This window comes from Physeter macrocephalus, chromosome 13 (genome assembly GCF_002837175.3).
Source record: "Physeter macrocephalus isolate SW-GA chromosome 13, ASM283717v5, whole genome shotgun sequence".
NCBI lineage: Eukaryota > Metazoa > Chordata > Mammalia > Artiodactyla > Physeteridae > Physeter > Physeter macrocephalus.
In genome coordinates, this window is record NC_041226.1 from 4155355 (window position 1) to 4166123 (window position 10769).

A 10769-nucleotide genomic window follows, 5' to 3' on the forward strand; every position below is an offset into this window, starting at 1 on the left:
CCGGGGCACGAACCCGCGTCCCCTGCATCGGCAGGCGGGCTCCCAACCACCGCGCCACCAGGGAAGCCCGCGGAATTGCATATTTTTAATTGAAATAATTCAAAAGGCACTTTGGGGTCACAGGTTCCTTGGGATTTCTGACTCTTAAGATCATTGTAAAAAAAAAAAATCCCAGTCATCCTGGGTGTTCAGATTTGGCGTAAATAGGAATTTCCTTCATCAAAGCTGCCCCACCAGTCTCCTGGTAAAAACATAAAAAGATAAAAGGACCACTGCGCTGCTTATTTGGGCAGAAACAGGCCTTCACAGTGCAGCCTCACAGCCCTCGTAATTATCCCTGTCCAAATACTTGAACTTTCGGAAACCAAGCCCTCCCCCGTTTTATGGCATCAACCTTTTTGGGGGGTACCTTTTGGATTAGGAAGAGATTTTCTTTGGCTTTTGCAAGAAGTCAACCTCTCAGGAAACAACTGAATTAAACTTCATATTTGTTTAAAAGTCCTTGGATAGCACCTCACATCTGCGTTGCCTCAAAATGTCTCCGCTGAACGAAGAAAGGGAGAGAACCCTGCATTGTGCAAGGATTCAAATGAGCAGAAAAGGGTTTGATGAGTTCCATGTCCTACAAATGTTAGCATCGCAATTATACCTTAAGACTTGTTCAGTATTTCAGACCACTTTGCAGCTTTACAGCATTGAGGACACTTCTTGCTTGATATTGGAAGTCTGGTATAATGTAACTGTTCTCTGGACAGTGTCCAACTTGCTAGCCTTCATGACCTAATTAGAAGAAAGGGTTGTTTTTTTTTTTTTAATGTCTTTATGTTAGAAAATATGCTTGAATAGCTCTAAGACTGAAGCTCAGTCAGCTAATAAGGACCCTTGACTACTGAACATCTGGTATGTGCCAGGCATTGTGCTAACTTCTTTGATTATTACAGTGTCTCTCCTAAATAGTCTGTTATTTCATAAGCTAAAAAAAAGCTTTAAATTCATCTACTCTTCTAAAATTTCCAAAGAAGTTAAAAAGGAATTTCCAGCCTATGGAGAATGTCATCCCATTAATCTTAACACAAGTAACATTAGGATTCCTTTCCCAGACTTTATTGTCAATGAACTGGTTTCTAATGTTACACAAATGAGTTGTCTTAGCAGAAAGACACCAATCACTGGCATTCTTAATTTCTATTACCAATTTCCTTTTTGGTGCACAGCAGTTTGATTTTGTAAGGTAAGGTATACATATTTTTAGTTCTTTTATTTCTGGAAGTAGCTTGATTGGCTTTAGAGATACGAGGTCCAGAAGAAAATATTAGAAAAACAGAAAGCAGAAAAGTATAGAAAGGCTTCAGGTGATGAGGAAAAAAAAGGTGACGGAGTTTGCTTCAAAACTCCCTTTAACCACGCCAAGGATTATTTTAGGGAGCCCCTTAGTCTCCAGCACAGAGAAGGCAGACCAGAGGAAGTGGAGTCGGGTCACAGAAATTGATATTTAAAGCACACTCTCTAACCAGTGTAGATGCAGAAGCAGTAACACAGAGATTGAAAAGAGGGGATGAAATTCCCCAGCCTCTAAGTTCCTTAAGAACTTATTAAATAAACTCCAGCCTCGGAAGGACGAGGGGTGTCTTAGGATAGCAGTGCCATAGACAGGGCCAGGACTAGTTAAATTCTTGAGATTCCTACTAGTGTTCCTTGAATCTTACTATGCAATGTCAAGGCGTTAGGCTTATAAAGAAAACAGCAAACGTGGTTCATCTTTATTCTTTTGACGTCAATCAAACTTCCTGACATCCTTCAGCAAAGAAAACATTTTAAAACCAGATGAGATGGCTGCCTCTATAGAAATGTATCTGGTATCCCATCCCTGTAATGTTTTAATTAAAGTTTGGGAATAATATGCATATTTAGCACTTTTGAGGGTTGGTGGGGGCAGAGAGAGTGAGAAGGTGACCCCCTGCTCAAGGGCTACCTTGAGACCTGGTCTCTGTCCGTCTGCAGAGGTAATGAGAATCCAACTCCTACACATTCGGAAGGCAACCAGAGTAGTTTCAGATGTAGGCAATTTACGTTTATAGACCAGGTCAAGCAAACTGGACAGTTTAAGTGAGCACTGAATGAAGGGGAACATAAATATGTTGGGGCCAATAAATGGTCATATTTATAGAGTGCAGTAAAACCCGTATCTCTCACTCCACATGAAGAAATCGTGCCAACTGGATTGAACACAGTGGTCCTGACACTGAGTGCTAAAACCACAGGAGGGGCAAACTCCACTGTTGAAATTGAACTTCCAACAACATCGACAGTACTACTGCAGATGCACTTGCATATCCGATATCCTCTTGGTAGAGAACGAATACCAAGTGCTCAGAAACAAAACAAACAAACAAAACACAAGCAAACAAACAAGCAAAAAAAAAAAACCCTGCTTCCTCCTGAACTCATCCATACGTTTCCAGAATCTGTATGAGGCAGCCAAACTCAGCCTGATTTTTGAGAAAATATAATCCATATGTTGCTTGACAGGAAGAGAAAGACTAAGACAGACTCCAAGTAATAAAAAAAAAAAGTGGGTAACCGGCTCCAAGCACAGCCCTCGACTGCTGTTTTCTTCATTACGGTGGGTCCTGCTTTGGTCGTCGTGGAGGTGAAGCTAAAGATCAGGGTTGGTTTACCCTGAAGTCTGAGTGTTGGAATAGATCTCCAAATCTGGAGGTACAACCACTGGTGGGTTCTGGTGGGTTCTGGTGTGTGGAGCAGACGCCGACACAGGCTGGAATTACAGAGGCTGAGTCATGGATGAGGAGTGAGCTCACTACGCTGGAAGGCTTTTGAAAAGACAAACAGAGAAAGCCAAGAAGCAGTGCCTCACCTTTCCACCATGCCTCTGTGGAGGAATTCTGACACTCTTTGCCACGACTCCAGCTCACTGGAGACGCCGAGATTCCTTGGATCACGAACGCTTGGGATTCAGATCACTGACGCATATCAAATCTTCAAACTCCCCTAATTAATGCTCATGATGTGTCATTTCACAATTATCTGTAGATTTCAGCCAACTCCAGTATTTGAGTGTCTTTCCCCACGAAGTAAGCTAAGGGTAGTGTAAGCGCTGCTTTTAACCAAAGGATAAAAATCATGCCATGTCTGACTGACTCTATAAACTAGGAAACTTGGTTTTTCTGTTTGCTTTCACTTTTTACTCGCAAATAATTTCAAACTGGGAGAAAGAGCTTCAGGAATAAGAACAGCATAAAGCACTGCTCTATACCCCTTTACCATGGTCAACGATTGTTAACATTTGGGCCATCTGTTTTACGGCCAAATGACTCACAAAAATGGATTAACCCCGCTCCTTCTGATTTGGGATGATCTGCCATACAGACATGTACACCAGGGCGCCAACATTACTGATTGTACGTTGCTTGTTGGAGCAGAACCAAATCCCATTCTCTCATGCTGGTGATTGATTTATGCTTTTTCCCTATTGTCAACAAATTATTAAATCTAAATCTTATGCTTTGTTAAAACACATTATCTGAGTACCCATTCCTAACAGCTTGGCTAACTTCACACATATTTTGCTACTGAACTTTGGGCTCTAAGTGCTAAATTGAAGAGTATAATTCCAGACCTTTAAAAACAGAAAAAGATATGAAAGCCATGAACGGTCCAAGATTTCCTGTCTTCGGCTCTTGAGCACCATCTTCTGGCTAAAAGTTGGCTGTGAGACGGTTGAATTGTAACCAATTGTTACAATCAATTAAGTACCATAGAGCAGCATCCTGGGGCCTAGATTTAAACAAAAAAGAGGCTTTGACATTATACCAGTGAAAACGGACTAAATCCACAGGAAAAAAGAGAGATCAGGAAGAAGATGACTAGGAGGCTGAAATGACCCCTCCGCTTACCTGGCACGTCAATCTGGTGTTGGGGAAGGGGGACGTGAGGTGGGGTTGAACGCTGGGGGCCAGGCGTGTTGAGTAATCAGCTGCCCGCCATGATTTTACTTTCAATCTTAAGCAACCTTCCTCCAAGTCACAACTCCTAATCTAGGCTACTTGAAGGCAAGACCCCAGTCCAATTTACCCTTATATCATCCATAGACTGTACAGTTTCTTGTTGAATGAGTGAAGAATGAGAAATGAGTTTATTTGCCCTTGGTTAACACGTGCAGGCATGCTGCTAAAGTTTGAACCTGAAATACACAAATAGTAAGGTAATACATCATTACAGTACACAGTAGCTGGACATCTAGTAACTAATAGCTTTAATTTATTTATTTTTGGGGTGTGTTGGGTCTTCGTTGCTGCACGCGGGCTTTCTCTAGTTGTGGCGAGCGGGAGCTACTCTTTGTTCTGGTGCGTGGGCTTCTCACCGCGGTGGCTTCTCTTGTTGTGGAGCACGGGCTCTAGGCGCGTGGGCTTCAGTAGTTGTGGCGCGTGGGCTTCAGTAGTTGTGGCGCGTGGGCTTCAGTAGTTGTGGCGCGTGGGCTTCAGTAGTTGTGGCGCGTGGGCTTCAGTAGTTGTGGCGCGTGGGCTTCAGTAGTTGTGGCGCGTGGGCTTCAGTAGTTGTGGCGCGTGGGCTTCAGTAGTTGTGGCGCGTGGGCTTCAGTAGTTGTGGCGCGTGGGCTTCAGTAGTTGTGGCGCGTGGGCTTCAGTAGTTGTGGCGCGTGGGCTTCAGTAGTTGTGGCACGTGGGCTCAGCAGTCGTGGCTCGAGGGCTCTAGAGCGCAGGCTCAGTAGTTGTGGTGCACGGGCTTAGTTGCTCCGCGGCATGTGGGATCTTTCAGGACCAGGGCTCGAACCTGTGTCCCCTGCATTGGCAGGCGGATTCTTAACCACTGCGCTACCAGGAAGTCCCACTAATAGCTTTTCAGTAGCCAAGATCATATATCAATAGATCTCTCTATTTAGTCACATTTTAAATTTGCTCCTAAAATCCAACCTATTTGCAGAAACACATGATCCACTTAGAATCCTACTAGTGTAGACTTGGAACGGGCTATAATAAGTATGTACTTTACATCCAAAACCAATAGTTATCCATTTGGTTTTGAAACACCATCATAAACAATTATACAGATTCCATCTATAGATTCCATACGTGTCGGGAGGCTCTTCTGGGTTTAATCATATTTGCAGCACACCCTTAAAAGAGGTGAAATAATTGTCATGATGCTGTGATAGTCACAGCAGAGTGAAACATAGAGATTCGGGTTCACAGAGGCAACAAGGCTTGGAGACAGCCTTCTACACAATACTAAACTTAAAACTCCAAGGGAAGGGATCTTTTTTTGCACAGACATTCCCCATCTTAACTTCGTGCCTGCTTTGACTCCAGAAGCTTTGGTGATAAGTTTCACTAGGCATCGAAATACAATGCCATAATATTACTAATCCTGACCAAAGGCTAAAATAGTAGGAAACAGTACCTGGCACCAACTGAACACCTACTGTGTGTCATACCTTGTCTACACACATTGCCTCACTTAATCTTCTAAACCCCATTTGGCAGTAAAGTCACACCCAGAGCTCAGCTTCAGCTTTGCTGTTCAGCTAGAATCTACTGAAAATATAAGAAGCTGTTTCAACGGTATTTCCCTGAACTTGTGTATGATCCAGGGTCATCTGCTTGCAAAGGTTACCACCATACCTAATCATGTTAATGACATCAGAAATACAAACAAGGTGTGGTATTTAGATTTGTTGTTAAGATTGAAAGACAGTATTTACTTTCAAATATAGATAAGCATTCTACAGTGAAACTTGGGGTGAAAGCCTCTTTTGTGTGTTTAGAGGTTGGAATTCTACCAGTTGAATTATAAATCTATATTTGTTATTACAAGACTACAATGAGTGTGAAAATTGTGAAGATTATGTAAAAGAAAGCATGTTGGCTTCAGGATACATATCCTTTTTTGAGTCAACAAATGAAATGCAAATTTAAATGATAATATGTAGCAGAATAATAAAGATTAATAGATTGTATCATAATTCTAGACCTTGTACAAGTGTTTTGGTAAACTAGCATTCTTAACATTAAATAAAGTGGTATTTAAGAACTATATTTATTGGGCTTCCCTAGTGGCACAGTGGTTAAGAATCCGCCTGCCAGTGTAGGGGACACGGGTTCGAGCCCTCGTCTGGGAAGATCCCACATGCCGCGGAGCAGCTAAGCCCGTGCGCCACAACTACTGAGCCGGTGCTCTAGAGCCTGTAAGCCACAACTACTGAGCCCGCATGCTGCAACTACTGAAGCCCACGCGCTGCAACTACTGAAGCCCGCGCGCTGCAACTACTGAAGCCCACGCGCTGCAACTACTGAAGCCCGCGCTCTAGAGCCCGTGCTCCGCAACAAGAGAAGCCACCGCGATAAGCCCGTGCACCACAACAAAGAGCCGCTCCCACTCGCTGCAACTACAGAAAGCCCACACACAGCAACGAAGACCCAATGCAGCCAAAAAAAAAAAACTGTATTTATTGTATTTTTAAAAATTCTACGTAAGTCATAATCCTTTTAAGAAAAAGTACTATTTGGAAATTCTTTCAATTTTGTATGGGTGCTTTAAAATCAGCATGGTAACACTGCCACTTAAAATTTCACACAGAAAATCTCCCAAATTATTCTATGACAATGCCCATATGATAAATTATCTCTGATCCAGACATAACGAAGACTAAAGTAGAATATTTATTTTAAAATTAGTTAAATACCTTGCTTCTCTACCAATCACAGGTGAAAGTGGGTTCTATCTAGTGTTGGAAATAGGTAGGTAGCTACCAGAAGGGAAATCTAGCAGCTGACGGTGGAGAAATTATTGTTTCTTCACCATAATGTCAAATTTATAACATTTGACTGATAAAACTTTAATAACAGAAGCATGTTAATGTAGTAGGTTGACTGAAAAAACAACTTGAAATCTCTACCCCTCCATATATTCATAGCCTTTGGGATGCAACTTTGAGGCCCTTCCCTTCGAGAGGTGGAGTCTATTTTCCCCAGCACGCTGAACCTGGACAGCTCTGTGATTTACATTAGCCAACAGAATGCAGCAGAAGCGACCGATGTGCCAGTTCTGAGCCTAATCTCTAGAGGCCTTGCTGGCTGCCATGCTTCAGTTCTCACTCTTTCACCCCGCCACACCCTGAGAACAAGCTCAGCTGTCTGCTGGAGGATGAGGGACCACACAGAGCAGAGTCGTGATGCTGGAGCTGACACCAACCTGGACCGCCAGCCCCCAGGTCACAGAAGCCCTGTGAGAGAGCAGACAGGAGCCCAGATGAGATGCCCTGGGGCCGGCCCAGCTCAGCACCACTGCCCAGAGGACCAAGAGAACAGTGAACCATAAATGCTAATTATCGTATGCCGCCCAAGTTTTGTAGTTACTGGTTACCTAGCATTATCGTGGCAATAGACACCTGATACAGTTAATGATTACTTTTTAATAGCAATATCAGGGTTATTCTTTTATCCCAGAAATCCATTTTGTGATGGTGATATTATTAGGAGTCAGCCCAAGCACGTGTGTGGTGCATCTCTATAGGGTAACACACACACACACACACACACACCCCTGAGGCCCACGAGGGTCTGGACACACACACACACACACACACACACACCCCTGAGGCCCACGAGGGTCTGGACACACACACACACACACACACACACACCCCTGAGGCCCACGAGGGTCTGGACACACACACACACACACACACACACACCCCTGAGGCCCACGAGGGTCTGGACACACACACACACACACACACACACACCCCTGGTGATACACACACACACAGACGCCAGCCCAAGCACGTGTGTGGTGCATCTCTACACACACACACACACACACACACACACACACCCCTGAGGCCCACGAGGGTCTGGACACACACACACACACACACACCCCTGAGGCCCACGAGTGTCTGGACACACACACACACACACACACACACCCCTGAGGCCCACGAGGGTCTGGACACACACACACACCCAAACACACACACACATACCCCTGAAGCCCACGAGGGTCTGGACACACACACACACACACACACAAACACACACACACATACCCCTGAGGCCCACGAGGGTCTGGACACACACACACACACACACACACACACACACACACCCCTGAGGCCCACGAGGGTCTGGACACACACACACACACACACACACACACACACACACACCCCTGAGGCCCACGAGGGTCTGGACACACACACACACACACACACACACACACACCCACACCCCTGAGGCCCACGAGGGTCTGGACACACACACACACACACACACACACACACACACACCCCTGAGGCCCACGAGGGTCTGGACACACACACACACACACACACACACACACACACACACACACCCCTGAGGCCCACGAGGGTCTGGACACACACACACACACACACACACACACACACACACACACACCCCTGAGGCCCACGAGGGTCTGGACACACACACACACACACACACACACACACACACACACACACCCCTGAGGCCCACGAGGGTCTGGACACACACACACACACACACACACACACACACACACACACACCCCTGAGGCCCACGAGGGTCTGGACACACACACACACACACACACACACACACACACACACACACCCCTGAGGCCCACGAGGGTCTGGACACACACACACACACACACACACACACACACACACACACACCCCTGAGGCCCACGAGGGTCTGGACACACACACACACACACACACACACACACACACACACACACCCCTGAGGCCCACGAGGGTCTGGACACACACACACACACACACACACACACACACACACACACACCCCTGAGGCCCACGAGGGTCTGGACACACACACACACACACACACACACACACACACACACACACCCCTGAGGCCCACGAGGGTCTGGACACACACACACACACACACACAAACACACACACACCCCTGAGGCCCACGAGGGTCTGGACACACACACACACACACACACACACACACACACCCCTGAGGCCCACGAGGGTCTGGAAGCTTTCTCAGGTCCAAGTCAGGTCAATCTGACTCCAGAACTTAAGTTCTAAAGACTGAGCTACATTCTCTCTCTGACAGCCTCTGGGATGAGCTCACCAAGGATGGAGAAGTTCACTTTACAATAAGTCACCCTATGACCTGACGGACAGTTTATTCCCGGTAGGAAATTAAGAGACCCCCCTCCTTTTGCTATTAAAACTAACTTGAGCTTCCGGGAAAAGGGAGTCTGGAAAGAAGAAAGTGTTCTCTCCCACCACACACTGGCTCAGGTGCACAGTTAGAGGGCCTTGAGTTCATGAAGCTTACGTACCAAAGATGCCTTTAAAAACATGTTTAAAGTAAGGAAATCTGTTACAGTGATGATTTTCTAACACAGCCCTTCTATTATTCTCCGGACACACTTAGTCTAAAATTAGGCAGAGCACTTATCTGACCATGTGGATCTTAGTCTAACACACTCCTCCAATGAGGCTGAACTCTCCTTTGGAGGGAAGCGCTGGTGAGCGAAGCAGAGTGTTTGTAAGGGACCCAAGGAAACAAACTCTGTTACATTAGTGAAATGGCGTTGATTTGTATGTTTCAGGGGTGCATTTTATTTCCCCTTCTGTCCCCCCTACAATATGCTCACCACCAAAAGTTTAGTTCCTGTCGGTCACCATACAGTTGACCCCCTTTACCGACGTCCCCCTCCCCTCAACCCACCTCTGGTAAAACCGCCACTCTGTTCTCTGTATCTACGTGTGTGTTTGGGGGAAACAAACTCTCTGGTGAGTAGATATTTGAGCGAAAGAAAGCAAACTGATTGGCTAGAGAAGAAGTTCTAACGATGGTTTGTTTCGGGACCAGCAGAGCCACTGGCGTCGCCTGGGAATGGGTTAGAAATGCAGATTCTCGGGCCTGACTCCAGACCCATGGAGTCAGCACTCTGGAGTGAGGCCCGGCGATCCGTGTTCCAGGGAGCCCTTCCGCAGCTCCGATGCCTGTGGAGGCTGAGGAACAGCGGGTAGGGGGAGGTGTCCTTCAAGGAGGACTTCGCTTCTCCATACACCTTAAGTCTGCGGCTTGTGCTCAGTGAGAGGAAACCGGCAGCTCTGACCTTCCCAGCTCTCTGCTCCCGGAGGCTTCTGGGGGACTTGAGGTCCCCCTGGGCCCAGCTCTCTGCTCCCGGAGGAGTTGGGGGTCCCCCTGATCCCAGCTCTCTGCTCCCGGAGACTCCTGGAGGAGTCGGGGTCCCCCTGGTCCCAGCTCTCTGCTCCCGAAGGCTCCTGGAGGAGCTGGGGTCCCCCTGGGCCCAGCTCTCTGCTCCCGGAGGCTCCTGGAGGAGTTGGGGGTCCCCCTGGGCCCAGCTCTCTACTCCCGGAGGCTCCTGGAGGAGTCGGGGTCCCCCTGGCCTCAGCTCTCTGCTCCCGGAGGCTCCTGGAGGAGTCGGGGTCCCCCTGGGCCCAGCTGTCTGCTCCCGGAGCCTCCTGGAGGAGTCGGGGTCCCCCTGGCCTCAGCTCTCTGCTCCTGGAGGAGCTGGGGTCCGCCTGGCCCCTGGCTCGGTTTCTGCACAGTGCAGGGAAGCGGGGGAAGGAGTCGGGCTGCTGGTGGTCTCATCACTTGGCCCAGCTCCCCCTACTCCTTAAGCTTAACCCTCTGGCTGCCCTGACAAGGTCAAAGCACCTGGTATGTCATGGGAAAACTATTCCCCAGCAAAGTGCTTTGCCTCCAGCTGTGAAA